Below are 16,227 nucleotides of genomic sequence, written 5' to 3'. Positions count from 1 at the left end.
GAGCAGAGGCACAATCACACGGGCCGCACCATCATCCTTATATAAAACATGAACCCAAAGAACAATGATTCAGACACTCGTGTGAAGAAGTACTTTTCCTCCTCCAGTTATTCATTGTTCATCTTCGAGCTCTCTATTCACTGTTTATATTTCTATTATCCTATTTCTGACACTCTACACTCAAAATAAAATTCAGTTTTTTTGGGGTGGGTACCGAGCATGACCATACAATGTAGCAGTCTGAGCTAAACATATTTTAGACTTGTATATACTTTCAACTTAGTGACATTCTGGCAGGAAAAAGGAATACAGAATATCGGAAATGTACACATATAAGCAGTTGTATTTAAATAAAATGTAAATCCATGATATCAGACGGATTAGAAAATAGTCATTTATAATATTGCAATAGTATGATATAACAAATGTAAATGTGTGGCTGCCAGCCTTAATTCTCTGAGGTAGAGTTGACAGGGCGATGTAGACAAACATCATACACAAGCCTGCTTATTCTGGCAAGATTATACATATTTATATCCCTGAACAAGAGCACTTTAACAAAAGTAGAAAACCATAAACTAATATATGTTTAAACCACAAACAATGTAAATGTTTAATGTATTACTACCAACATGTCTGAACCAATGCTGTATACGCAATAAAACCATCTAAAGATGGTTCAACTATGGCTCAGGACAGACAACTCCATCCGGACACACCGAGAAAACGGAAACCTTTGACTTTAATAAATGTATTCTGTCAACAGATTTCACATAACTGTGTTGGATTAGTTGAAAGCAATAATATTAAGTTTAAATAAGTAATATTAGGTTCAACTTGAAATTATTGCTTTCAGCTAACCTAATACAGTTGTGTGAAATCTGTTGACATAATACATTTAATTAAAGGCAATGTTTCAGTTTGTTCAGTTCACCTTACATGTTAACAGCATTATTTAAAAAACAAAGAGAAAGATTGGGGATTTTTTCAAAAAAAGAAAGTGGAAGAGGTAGGTAAACAAGACAGGTTGTCAGTTACTAAAGAGCCAGACACACCAAACCAACATCAAAGAATAAGCAGCAACAAAGGCCAACTCTCACGTGTCTTGGCCAAAAATGTGCACTTAAACTCATCACAAACACTGCAGCCAATGGCCAACCAACATGTGCTCTCTGCTCCTGCCTGAGAGGAAGTGATAGTTCAACACGCAGGCTGTGGCAGTCTATCATAAAACATGAAACACCGAGCAGACAAAGCTCACTCTAAAGTCTTGGGGTTGGCTTTTACCCCCAGCATTTGGGAGAATTTGATTTGGTTTTATCATTTATAGGTATGTCTTTGAGTTAAATGATATATTTATTGTATTCTATAAACTACTGACAACATTTATCTGTGTTGGAATTCAACAGACACTGGAATGGCTGCCATACATGTAGAGATAAAGGTTTAAGAAATGAGAGTGGTCTTTCCGGAGCTGTATACATTGGTCCAACAAAAGGTAGCATTATGTGTATTTGCATAAAATAAAAACTGTCTTTGATGCTCTAAAAGTTCTGCAAAAAGCTATTCAAATCCCTGAGTAGCACCCTATGGCTGTAAATGACAGAACATGTTACCATTGTTTCAACAAATAAAAGCATCATGACACTTCTAGAAAACCTATAGTAACGTAATGTTTATTCCAATGCATATTGTAATTTATCCACATAAAACATTGTTTCACATACTCTAATTTCTCCTTTGCACCATTTAACTGGCTGATCACCACAGGCTATAGAGTTGTATTCATTTTCTCATTGTAGTCCAGTAAAGTATGTGTGTGTGTGGGGGGGGGGTTATATATATATTATAGCTATACATAACCGAGTGCTAACACCCTATATACATATTTGTCACCATCAATCTGCACTACTTAGTTAATAATGCTTACACTTAGTTTAGTATGGTGGCGGCTTTTCACCAGTCACACATAATGACGGAGAGTCGGTGTGGAGAGGACATCCATAAGCCCGAGACAAGCGCAGTGGAGCTGAGGAGACGGAAGAGCAAAGCAGCAAGTTTTGAATATTACTGACCCAGCACTTGGAAAAGGCAAAGCACAACAAGACGGAAAATGAATGCTTTTTAGTCTGGAAATCCTTTCACCCTCTCACATTCAGCAGATCAGATTAAGAGAGAGGTTTAAGAAGATTTTGACACGCACAAAAAAACTTCTGAGCCATGGGAGGGGGTGAGTCGGGGAAGGTGGTAGGGAGCAGTTTGTAATTCAGTGGCTTCAGGCAATTCATCACAGAAATTGAGTTTCTAATGCAGCATCTTGTGAATCCCTTTTGCCCTGTCAACGTTTTAATACATTACATTGAGAATGTAAATCATGTTTGAAATTTGGCACAAACTACACAGCCCCCCCTGCACTCACTCACTGCCTCACACATGCTAGTCTCTCCTCACACACAGACAGTATGCACATGTCTGCATCATACCATCATGCAAACTGCAGCTGTGGCTCTGCACGTTTTTGTTTTTATCTTTAAATTCTAAAAATTCCATTATTTAACATAGTATATTAAATATAGTAAGTCAGCAATAAATATGAATCAGTATCCTCCCCACCGATTTTCATGACCTGTGGCGCAATTAAGGTACAAACATGTGAAACAACTGCATACAGCTACACATTAAAAGCTCACATTCCTAATCAATCCACAGTTTAACCATATTTTTCCACCTATGTTTACCAATTTTCTTTAATAAAATGATTAACATATTATACGTCTACATTTGCTTAGCCTTCAAACTATTTTCTCTATATCAGTTTTATTAACAGAATATAACGATCACAAAACCTAATTTGCGGAAGCACGTTAGCCCATTGCTAACACATGATCACCAGCATTTTCCTTCCCTGTTGTAAACACCAGGTTAGCCAAACTGTTTCTAAAGATGTTCAAGCTGGTCCTATGGTTCAGTATTGGGGCCAGTCTGGAGGTATTTTAATGGATACATATCAGCTTAAATAAAGCTGATCAAAGTCAATCCTTGTGTAGCTGAATGTTGTGTACGCCCTGTGATCACATCTCCTGTTTTGATTCCAGCCGTAGGACCTTTGTTGCACGTCATACGCGTCTCTCTTCTTGTTTTCAGACTACCACAACACTTTTTATCAGGATAATGGCAATATGCCACTTATAAAATTCATTTCTATTCCATTGAATCCCTTTGTTTACTTCCGTAACACAATGACATCACTAGGTAGCACTCACTCTTCTATTGCCTAGCACTCCAACACATTGCACGTTATAGGCTAACGGGAGGGACATCTTTTATCGCCGCTAAAGGCACAATTAGACCGATTGCATGGAAGTCTATGAAAAAATGACCCTGCTTTTCAATTGATTCATCACGATTTAGTAAACATTTAAGGACCTAATTAGCTAATGGTCTCAGTTGATATTATTAGGTCCTCTTTAATAAAGCATGATGTTCATTTCATACACTGTAGTTCCATTGAAAGTAACAGCAAAATTAAGCCCTATTATTGATAAAATATGTTTGTATATATTGTATATTGCCGAGGTATCAACCTGGAATAAGCCCTTACTCAATTTTAACCAAGTGTTTACAATATTTTACTTTTTTATTCATTTTAATGAGTACAATTATATAATACAGCTACTATGTTGTTTCTCACTTTTTAGACCGAAGTCTTATTTAGGATGTCCTTTGTCGCAGTTTCTAAAACCATTTTTCTTAGTGACAGTTATAAAAAAAGGGGAGCACTGACAGGTTTTTTCATCAAAGATGTTTACATGTTCCAAGGAAGCACTGTGTGTGCTTAATAGAAGAGATGCAGCAAACACTGCGTTCACACACAAAACGGTTCACCCAAAGTTCAGTTACTTTCTGGAGTGGAGCCACCAGCAGAGCCTGTTTATGAGTGGATGTTCAACAAGTTTGTAAGGTGACATAAGTCAACAACAGTTTGATTTTCTTTCATGGGCAACAGTTCTGCCACTTGTTAACAGAAATACAAAAATAATGGCAGTTCTGTCATAAATGTCTTTTTAATTAGAAATCATAAATATATCAAACATTCATTATAAGGAGTTTTGTTTTTAAGCACTACCTAATTTGCATTTAGCCTTTGTTAAATGAATTACAAAAACAGCATGACATAAAATGTGATTGTTCTAAACATCACAAGCTTCAGGAACATAGATGTAGTGGATCATGCATGGGGAAGTTGCTTCAGGTTCAGGGTCGCTACATAATGACTAAATGCTTGAGTGAAGAGCCTTTTAATAAGAAATACCATACCATTACCATACATGTGAATGAGGAGGAATACGTGAGCGAGGACATAATTCAATGTGACTCACTCAAGCCGAACTCCCATGTACTTCCCATAATATGGTGCACGAGTGCCTCTACAATCAGCAGAAAGACATGGGAATAGAGGCTGTTGGACAGAGTAAACAGCATCAATTCTTCAGATAATTTGATAATTTCTAATGACCATATTGATCTTCTGACTTTTAACCTTGTGCTTTCACACTAAAAGAAGATGGACAACATGGGAAACATCACCTGCTTAACATCAACATGTTGACTTTGTCATTGTGATTTTTGTGAGTATCAATGAGAGTGTCAATGTTAGCATAGAAACATCAGTATGGAAGTAAATCTGTTCCATCTGATTTGGAAATTAAAAGGTAATTTAATTTGTAGCACTGAATAATTATGCAATAAGTCAGCAGTCTTATAGCCTGTGGTATAGAACTGTCCCTGAGTCTGGTCTAGACTTAAATTGTTTGAATTTTCAACAACCCATTTTCACTTTCTTTTTCAATGTTCACAAATTCAAAATCAAAAATTCAATATATATATATTGAACATGTAGTATACAGCTCCGGATAAAAATTAAGAGACCAATGCAGCATTATCATCTTCTATGGTTTTACTATTTAAAGGTATGTCTTTGAGTTAAATGAATATATTTTGATTCTATTCTATAAACCACTGACAACATTTGTCTGTGTTGGAATTCAACAGAAACTGGAATGGCTGCCATACATGTAGACATTAAGATTTAAGAAAAATGTGGAGTGGTCTCTTAATTTTTTCTGGGGCTGTGCTTAAGTTGCTAAAAATGGTTTTGTCCTAAATTCAGTTGCAATAATATGATATATAGATTCAGATCACAATCATACGAGCACTCCATTGGTTAACCCAGCTAACCCTACTTCCGGTATTTGGTTATATCAGTAATACCATGTTTTCCCAACAATTTTATGATCTCAAATTGCTAATTCTTTTCCAAATGAAATATGTTCCAAATGAAGAGTAAATTGTTGCATGGCTACCATGGCATTAACAAGATGCTATCAAGACGCCGCAGCCAAGGGTATTGACTCCACAGCATTGTTCAGCGTTTACATTTTTCCAGTCAGTGTGTGGTAAGCGTGTGTTTTGCTAGCCAAAATTAGAACCTAAATCAATGTAAAAGTGGATGTGAATTATGGATGGACCTTACTGACCGTGCCAGTCAGCTGGGGACTGAGCGTTTACTGCACTGAAGGGAGGTACTGCACCGGTACCTCCCTTCACAGCTCCACTCTTTCGTACAAATGCGCACTAAAACCAAGATGATGAATGACAAAAATGCTAAACTTGAGGCTTAGAGTCAGTAAATCAAAAACAATGGGTGATGTTACAGAAACTATGTCCAGTATTGGCAGTTGTCCATTGTTGGTACACAGACCATAGATATCTTTAGTGGATCATTGTTTTTAAGTGTTGGACATTGAATGCAGAATGTTAATTGAACAAAAAAGATATAAAAATGTTCAATTGAGTTTAGCAATGTTCAGTCAAATGTCTGACAGCACATATTCTAAACCCAATTATTGTTCATTTTCAAAACAGCTTACTCTGCGAAAGAAGTGCATGCAGCATTCGCATACCCAGTTAAACACATATGCAGTCAGAAGCGTTCTGTCTCGTTGTTACCTATGGAGCAGCTGGGGTTAAGTGACAGGTTAAGGCAAACATGGTGGTACTGTAGGGCAATATTAAGGAGCTGAAACGTAACACGTTCACATCCCTACCCACATTTTTCTGCTCTAGTGGTTCTGGCTCGAAGCCTGCTTTGCTAACCTATAGGCTATGACAGTCCCCAATTAAACTTGGTATAACAACATTTCCTCTAACATTGAATTTTTAATGTCAGTCATCCTTAAATAATGTTTTTTGCTACCATTTGTGCAAATACAGCGCTGTAAGCATGTCTTCTTTGGTGGACTGTGGCACTCATGCTGCTCCGCAAGGTAAAGTGCACAATGAGCACATTTGCTTCAAACACAGTACTATCATTTTCAGAGTGGGGGATCATAGTATTCAAATCCGTATTTAACCTTTCAAGGCAGGAGGATTATGGAGTAAAGTCTCCATTCCGAGCGGTTTCCTCACCCCCTACTCCCCTGCCATAATAATGATCATTATCATCATTGTGCGAAAAGAGGATTATCATATCGTTATATAAACCCAGGAACACCCCTACTATTATGAAGTAATTTCACTCTCATCAGTGGACCGGTACTGTGTATGAGAGTCCGCTGAGCTGTCATAGGTGACCATGGCAGTCCTCCATCATCCTCTGAGCTGCCACAAAGAGAGACTCATTTGAAGCACGAAATGAAAAAGATTAGGAAGGGGGAATCATTGTTCAAAATATAGTGTGCAACGGAATTTTTGTCTACTTTGATGAAAGTCAATTATACTTTTAAGTAGACTAACTCATTTATTTCCCTCCTCTCATGTTTAGCCATAATACTAATGATGATTGTGCCAGAATAGCTGTTTCAAATAGTGAGAAAAAGAGAGGCTAAAATGGAAAAGAAATACACTAAAGCTTTTGTAGGAATGTGTTGATATGTACTCACAACAAGAATTACACTAGTGATGTAGAGTTAAAACATAAAGCAGACCATTTCTTCAATAACCAATGAGCTTGCTGTTAGTTGGGCTATTTTTGGTTAAAAGGTAGGAATTTTAAAACAGGTATTGTGTGATTTAGGCAAAACACAAAAAAACAGCCATTATTAATAAGTTGTATACTGCACGCATTTAGAATGTTATCAGCCCATTACAAAATGGCTTAGTTGAATACTCGATTCTGATTGGTCAATTTGGACATTCCAGAGGTCTGCTAATTTTTGCTATCAGACTGCTGCTAAGGACGATCAAGGGAAGTGCAGTCATATCAATCTGCACAAAGAAGTCTGTCCAAATTAACGTCAGCTGTAGACAACCAACATTTGTTTTTTCCATCCAAAAAACCCATGGAATACTTCTTGAATATTCACTTTTATATTTATGCAGAGCAAAACAAGACGTTGGATTCATGATGGCTATACTGTCCCGAGTAAAGAAAAGAAAAAGAGAACAAGAGCAGGAAAGGGGTTAAAAGACGTCAGAGAAATCAACAGAAAAAAAACAGGAAGTAAACACTAAATAGAACAGCAGAAGAAGACTGACAGGAAGTAAAACACTAAAGAGAACAGCAGAAGAAGACTGACAGGAAGTAAACACTAAAGAGAACAGCAGAAGAAGACAGACAGGAAGTAAACACTAAAGAGAACAGGAGAAGAAGACTGACAGGAAGTAAACACTAAAGAGAACAGCAGAAGAAGACAGACAGGAAGTAAACACTAAAGAGAACAGGAGAAGAAGACTGACAGGAAGTAAACACTAAAGAGAACAGCAGAAGAAGACTGACAGGAAGTAAACACTAAAGAGAACAGCAGAAGAAGACAGACAGGAAGTAAACACTAAAGAGAACAGGAGAAGAAGACTGACAGGAAGTAAACACTAAAGAGAACAGCAGAAGAAGACTGACAGGAAGTAAACACAAGAGGGAACAACAGACGAAGACTGACAGGAAGTAAACACTAAAGAGAACAGCAGAAGAAGACTGACAGGAAGTAAACACAAGAGGGAACAACAGACGAAGACTGACAGGAAGTAAACACTAAAGAGAACAGCAGAAGAAGACTGACAGGAAGTAAACACAAGAGGGAACAGCAGACGAAGACTGACAGGAAGTAAACACTAAAGAGAACAGCAGAAGAAGACAGACAGGAAGTAAACACTAAAGAGAACAGCAGAAGAAGACTGACAGGAAGTAAACACTAAAGAGAACAGCAGAAGAAGACAGACAGGAAGTAAACACTAAAGAGAACAGGAGAAGAAGACTGACAGGAAGTAAACACTAAAGAGAACAGCAGAAGAAGACAGACAGGAAGTAAACACTAAAGAGAACAGGAGAAGAAGACTGACAGGAAGTAAACACTAAAGAGAACAGCAGAAGAAGACTGACAGGAAGTAAACACTAAAGAGAACAGCAGAAGAAGACAGACAGGAAGTAAACACTAAAGAGAACAGGAGAAGAAGACTGACAGGAAGTAAACACTAAAGAGAACAGCAGAAGAAGACTGACAGGAAGTAAACACAAGAGGGAACAACAGACGAAGACTGACAGGAAGTAAACACTAAAGAGAACAGCAGAAGAAGACTGACAGGAAGTAAACACTAAAGAGAACAGGAGAAGAAGACTGACAGGAAGTAAACACTAAGAGGAACAGCAGACGAAGACTGACAGGAAGTAAACACAAGAGGGAACAACAGACGAAGACTGACAGGAAGTAAACACTAAAGAGAACAGCAGAAGAAGACTGACAGGAAGTAAACACTAAGAGGAACAGCAGACGAAGACTGACAGGAAGTAAACACTAAAGAGAACAGCAGAAGAAGACAGACAGGAAGTAAACACTAAAGAGAACAGCAGAAGAAGACTGACAGGAAGTAAACACTAAAGAGAACAGGAGAAGAAGACTGACAGGAAGTAAACACTAAAGAGAACAGCAGAAGAAGACAGACAGGAAGTAAACACTAAGAGGAACAGAGAAGAAGACTGACAGGAAGTAAACACTAAAGAGAACAGCAGAAGAAGACTGACAGGAAGTAAACACAAGAGGGAACAGCAGACGAAGACTGACAGGAAGTAAACACTAACAGGTTTTACTGCTCTGCAGTGTTTGAAGACTGGTTAATGGAAAAATAACTGTGAACAGACTTGGACACTTACAGAAAACCTTGATCAGTGCTGCCATTAATTTAAGTTACGTTGCTGTCCCAGCGGTTCACCCGTTGTTACACACTGGAGCGGACAGTTTTTTTCTTCGACCGAAAAATGGCTTTGCATCGGGACCCGGGCACAAGCATAGATTTTTGATTAATGACACTGTTGCTTCAGACAGGCATAAATGGTTGCAGTTTTAAATATGTGGTAAGGGGCTGAGAAATGTAACATACCCACACTGTGAAACCTAACAGTGCATCTTAATGAAGGAAGAAAGTTAACATAACTTAATCCTCCAGAAAAACTGGAGTGACTAATATCCATGACATCAGTGGCGGTTCTACATGGAATTACACACCGGGCGGCACCTTCTCAGCAAGCAGGGGCGCCTGCAGATGCAGGGGTCGCCAATTTGCAAATTCCCCACACAGTGATATGACCCTATCGGCCCTGATGACTTTTTTTTTTTTAAGTGCTCGCTCAATGCAGCCCCCCACGAAATGCCGCCCCGGCGGCTGCTCGCTTCGCCCATGCCCAAAACCGCAACTGCATGACATTAAACCATCTCAAAATACGGGTCTGTTTCAACTGCTTTTGGAGTAGGACACTGAGAAGACCTCCTGAATATTTTGTGTCTTTGGATGAGAGATTTGTTATTTGACTTTGTGGAGTTGTACCATCTTCCCACTGGAGGTAAGGTTTCATTTGTTTTATTAGTGCTATGAAGTCATGCTGTTTAAACTGCATTAGCTAACATAGCTTTCTGAGTTGTGGATATGTAAGCTTGCAAGCTTAGCTTGTTGGCATGCCGTGCTTTCTTTACTGAAGCCAGTAACTGTCCCCTTTCTTTTCATTTAAAATGTGTTCTCATTGGTTCATTCATATTCATTCATTTTTTTAATGAAATAATTTTTAAAAACGTTGTCTTTTATTATCTTGATGTAAAACAAGTGGAACATGTGGAAATGTAAATTGTGTGGGTTTTCTCATGGATTAAAAATGTAGTTAAGAAGAGTGAAGTAGAGATGGGTCGTTCGCATAGACCAGGGGTATTCAAGAAAACTATGAGAAGGTCCAGATCAAATACATTTCCTCAAGCAGAGGTCCGGAACATCATATGTCTATTTGCAGTATGACGATATCGGAATAAATTGTGTTTAAAAAAATAATAATACAGGTTAAAATCATTTCAAAGAAGTTTATTAGCACTGAAACACAGGATAACCTTGTGAGGCTGCAGTTTAAATAAAAAATAACTAAATTATGTATTCAAAAATAAAGAAAGTGCTTAAGAAAAAATAGCAGCTTCAGTTTCCTTTTGATAGAACAATCTCAATATTTCTCCTGAACAAAACATTCTCAAAACATGTTAACTATTTTATGTATTCAAAAACAAAGAAAGTGCTTAAGAAAAAATAGCAGCTTCAGTTTCCTTTTGATTGAACAATCTCAATATTTCTCCTCAACAAAACATTCTCAAAACACCTTAACTATTTCTCTTACAGATTTCTCTCACATCTGTCTTCCCCCCTATTATTTCCCCTGCCCAGTGTGAGAATTGAGCTTTGGCTTGCCCTGCCAACATTTTAAATCTGGGCTTGAAGGAGGTCAAGGCCACTCTCATGCACATGTGCAGATGCTCATTGGTGAGCGTGGAACGATATTTTGTTTTTATTATGTTCATTGTAGAGAACGCTGCCTCACAGCTGTATGTGGAGCCGAACATGGTCAAGATAAACAGGGCCACTTTTTTCAGATCTGGGAAAGCTGTCTCAGAAACCATCTGGAGCCAGAAGGTGGTACATTCGGTTCTTGCAAACTGCTCTTTCAGGGCCACGTCTGCCTGGAGGTCAATCATTGTCTGTGCCTGGCTGACTGGCTAAAAACCTCGGCTTCGGTTTGCTCATACAACTCGCGCTGAGTTCAAGCTGGCGATTTGATTGGCTAGTTGAACCATGTGGTTAGTATGACTCGCACGCGATTGGTTTGTAGCTTCCAATCCTTGCTCAGTGTAGTGCTGGTAAAATCACTGTTGTGTCAGATAGGGGGAAAGTAACGCTCCGGTTTAAAATGAATTCTCCCGTCAAAATTAAAAATATTTTAACAATTTATTCCGGGTCCGGATGGGATTGCATTTGGGTCCGTATCCAGACCGCGGTCCGTTGGTTGCGGACCACTGGATAGACTGTATAAATAATGCACGCCGTATCGGTGACGTCACCCATAGTTTTGTGAAGAGCCTTAATGAAACTCAAAGTGGGCGACTCCCACCGTCGACATCTCAGTCTACCTCCCCCCGCTCCCAGCTAATCCAACTATGGACATAGGGTTGGAGCTGAAGCAGGCGTGGCTACTGAAACACGCCCATCTAGCTCGAAGCTACCAAGCTAGCCAAGGCTTCCAAGCTAGGCTACATGCTACCGTATGCTACTCTTGGTCAAACCTCATGTTTTTACTATGTCTCTGATGTTGTTGTTTTTTAATGTTTAAGCCTAATGATGGCTTGCTTCACTGATAGTGACAGCTCTTTGGACTTCATATTGATAGTTGACAGCAACACATTCCAAATTCAAATAACACAATTGAAATTAATGCTAAACCTTTTTTCTGCTCCTTGTAAATGAACTAATGAGGAAATAACACACATCAGGCCATGCAACAGCCGAGCAGCCAATTGACCTTTCGCTAAGCCCCGCCCCCCTTGGTTATTGTTGCCAAGTCCAAAAACATACTTACAACATGGCATTTTTGACAGCTCTTCCAGCTGAACTGCTGTCCGGCTTTTAAAAAGCAGCAAATGCCGTTTCTGACCGAAGTAGAAAGAGAGGTTTACAGTATGCCTTTGAGGGTTACATACAGGACATCAAGGTAACAAAAAATGAACATAATACGATCAAAATAGAGGTAAAAGCGTATAGATCACAATCAAAAGTGAGTTGCCACATCAGCTGATGATCCAGACGGAGGCTGGCACAAATTATGTCAACGAGCAACACTGTTTCTGTAAAGCTGTGTAGGTCTATATTCACTGTTATCGTCATTATTATAAAGCAAAAGCACAAAGCACGTATAACATTGTATAGCCGTATATGCTAGCATATCGTAACTATAATAGTTCAACGTTAGGCTAGCTGTAATTAACGAGGTGATCTTTCGTTAGCTCCGCAGGGTTCTGCGCCCACAACATCGGGCTTATCCATACCCTGGACCTCTGTAAGACACAAAACACCAACATGTTGTAGGCCTAGAACTACAGTCCTCCACAAGTTTACCACAACAGTAGCATAAACCCAGAGGTGTCAAAGTAACACCACAGCCCGAGACAGCAATCGTTATGGCCAGGGCCAAGACAGACAGAAATAGGCTACCCACCCTCTGCCAATACAACAACCAAATGTATAGATTGAAATCACAGAATACTGAATAGGTTAAAGACAAAAGTCTTACCTACCTAGAACACTCAAAAGTGTGCCGGTCGATCCTCAAGGGGTTCAGCTGAGAGTGAGGACGTCCACAAAGTTTAATCCCCAGGCGACACATGTCAGGCTTTGGATTTTGGTTTGGGCAAAGGGAAAAAACGCACACCAACCTCTCTGGGTAACGACTATCAGTCTTACAAGTGCCCCAGGCACAACGTTTAACCATATCTTTCTTATAGTTCACAAACGACAGTGTTAAAAGTACGAAAATCTGAGACACAGTCAATAGAGCGCTGTCATGAAAGTGTTGGAGCTTTGTCGGAGTTCGCTGTTGGCTCCGCTGTAATTGGCCAGTCTGCATTCTAGGGTGTGGCTTAGTGAAAGGTGAATTGTCCAATTACTTTTGCTACCTTAAAAAGGGGATACCCTGGATAAAATGTGTTGTAATTCCTATACCCTTCACCCGATCTGTATGTAAATACCCTCAAAATAAAGCTGAAAGTCTACACTTAAAGTACATATTTATTGTTTAATTTCAAATCCATTGTTGTGGGGTACAGAGCCAAAATAATGAAAATTGTGTCAATGTCCAAATATTTATGGACCTGACTGTACACTCACATGTTCCGGACCTTTGCTTGGGGAAATTTTCTCTAACTGGACCTTGTTGAATTTTAGTTGAATACCCCTGCGGTAGAGCTTCCAGATAACAATGATAACGCCATTGAAGCAGGCAGTAGCAATGAGAGATTAACAGAGCAGTTACAGTACCATCTTGCTGCCTTCTTCTTAAACATGCAAAATATTCTCCATGTATCTACAAGAGCAACACAGGAAGTCATTGAGCAAATCAATCAATTGTTTTCACTGTCTGAACCAGTTTTCAGAGAATCTATTTGCAAGATACTGGAAAAACGTAACTGTCCTTTAACTGACACGTTTGTAAGCGAGATTGTCCACGCAGTTTCAGAGAGTAATGTTTTACATAAATCGGGTACCGCTGAAGGACCACTGCCAACAGCTAAGAGTAGAAAATCATATTATGAGGAAAAGTTTCCTTTTGTCAAGCCCATAGAGTACCGTATTGAGTCTTCACAGCGTACATTTATGCATGTGCTGATTCTATTCGCTTTGCAGCAGTTAAAAAAACAGGTGTACCTGAGAAAGTCAAAGAAACCACAACACAGTTGTCATTTTGTGATGGCTCATACTATAAGGAAAATATGCTTCTTTCAGATGAGGGCCAGAAATGATCAATTATTCTTTATGTTGATGATTTTGAAATAGCAAACCCTTTAGGAACATCAAAAACAATACACAAAGTATGTGCAGTTTATTGGACATTAGCTAACCTGCCAGTAAAGTACCGCTCAGCCCTCCACTCTACTCAACTGGCCCTTTTGTGCAATTTTTGTGCAAATGATGTACGCCAGTTTGGATATGCGAAAGCGTTTGCACCTCTCGAGTGACCTAAAGGTTCTTGAAGAAGATGGTGTCTACATTGAAACAATGGGTGAATGTCTCAAAGGCACAGTGTACTCTGTGGCGGCTGATAACCTTGCTGCCCATGGGCTAGCTGGTTTCAGTGAGAGTTTCAGGGCTACATATTTCTGCAGATTTTGTCTTGCTACCCAGACAGAAATGCAAACATCAGATGCAGTGTTCGGTAGCTTTGAGATGAGAACCTAAGATCTGCATGATAACATTGTACAAGAAATGCAGAACAATGTCAATGACGAGCCTTATGGGTTAAAACGCAGTTGTGTGCTCTCTGACCATCTCTCTTATTTCCACCCTATCACAGGTTTTGCTCCGGACATCCTGCATGACCTCTTTGAAGGTGTGGTTCCTGTGGAGTTGGCACATTGTCTGAAAGGTTTAATTGCAAAGAAATACCCCACAGAAACTGCTGGGGCGCGAGCGCTAAGTGCATGCCTTTTACCATCTCTCCGTAGGTCACAAATGGAATGTTTGTAGATCCCTTTATTACATGTGTCCTTGCCATCCATAGTCTCTAAATAACTTATGTTCACATATGTTTGTTTCTGTGACTTTCTGCATTAACGCTTCTAGAAAGTAATTCCTAAATATAAACCTTGTTTACCCTGAAAGAAATGTCAGAATAGTTTGGTGAAGTTCATAAGTTTAAGGAGTAAGGAAAATTAAAATGTTGCATGCCAAGAACAGATTTAAATTGGATACTTTGATGCAAATTTGATGTTATTTAATTAGTACTTAATTGCATGTCTGCATTTTTTTATGGGGTGTCCACACTTTGTATTTGTACACTTCATTCTTATTTTTATGTGTAAAAATGATCTCAGTTTTTCCAACTTTATTTCTTATTGAAAAATGTTGACATTGAAATGTTTAACATTACAATTTATTTCATACTGAAATAATACATGTTTGAATGAATGTTAAACTTGAATGCTTGAACTGTTTATGTTAAAATAATGTTTAACTAAATAAATGTAAGTTTTGACAGAAAGGTGTGTTTGAATTGTGTTATTTCAACTTAAAATCTTTAAGGCAATCAGTTTCCTTAAATTAATTAAGTAGACACAATAGACTCGTAAGTTGTCACAACTAAAATGTGATAATTAATCGTAGTGAAACAAACTGGGTTAATACTTTGGTAAATAAAGTGTACTGTACTGAAATGTAACTTAAATATCTATATTTTTACAAGCTTATTTAAAATGTATTATGTGAATTAAGTGAGACCAGCTGAAATCTAACTTATTTACAGAAATGTTACAACTTCATTTAAACTAACCATAACAATAAATACTAGAGTTACTTGGAGTCAATTCAAATAATTTGCTCCATGCTCAAATTGTTTGAGTTTGTAAAATTAAATGTATTGAAGCAATCAGTTTCCACAAACGGTTTGAGTTGGACTAACTTATCAGGTTTTACAGTATACTTGGTTATCTAAAAGCGACAAAACTACTAGTTCGGGAAATGATCATGGTCTAGGATTCAAAGTTTGTTCCATTTTTAAAATACCAAACATAAGTCAGGTCAGTTCAGTAACTTCCGTGTAAGCCAACCTAAAGAGGTAACTGATAATCATGAAACGAGCTGAGTTGAGGTTTCACAAACAGGGTTGTCCTGGTAGAAAGTTCTTCTCAAACTACAACTGACACTATTAAATGTGCTGATAACACACTTAAGGGGGTGCGACGATGACTTGCTTTTTCTGTTGTAGAAGAGCGATGGAATGACGAGTCACCGTCTAGCATTATCTGCCGGACAATGGTCCATACTTTGAGGTAATCAGTCATAAGAAATTAGTTTAAGTTATCCCAGTACATCATCAGTAAGTGTGAACTACCGTAAACTGGTCTGGTTTGTAGATGAACTTTGAAGTTGACCAAGTAAAGTGGCAAACTTGAATGTTGATCAAATGGGAGCACCTTCAGAGCCTACTTTTCTTCCGTAAAAAATATTATGTCTAACATGCAGTCTTGTATCATACTGATAATACTTTGATGCAGCTTTCACAGTATTGTTTGCTGTCGACCTTGAAAGAAGCTGTGGCACTATAGAAAAGTATAACCTGGCACCTTGACATCCCCTCACAGTCTTGGCTCAAACACCGCACACATAGAGGTTAAAAGGTGCTGTAATTATACTCTAATGAATACGGTTTGCATATGGAAG

The sequence above is a fragment of the Eleginops maclovinus genome, chromosome 9 (genome assembly GCF_036324505.1).
Source record: "Eleginops maclovinus isolate JMC-PN-2008 ecotype Puerto Natales chromosome 9, JC_Emac_rtc_rv5, whole genome shotgun sequence".
Classification (NCBI taxonomy): Eukaryota; Metazoa; Chordata; class Actinopteri; order Perciformes; family Eleginopidae; genus Eleginops; species Eleginops maclovinus.
This window is presented reverse-complemented; position numbering follows the sequence as displayed.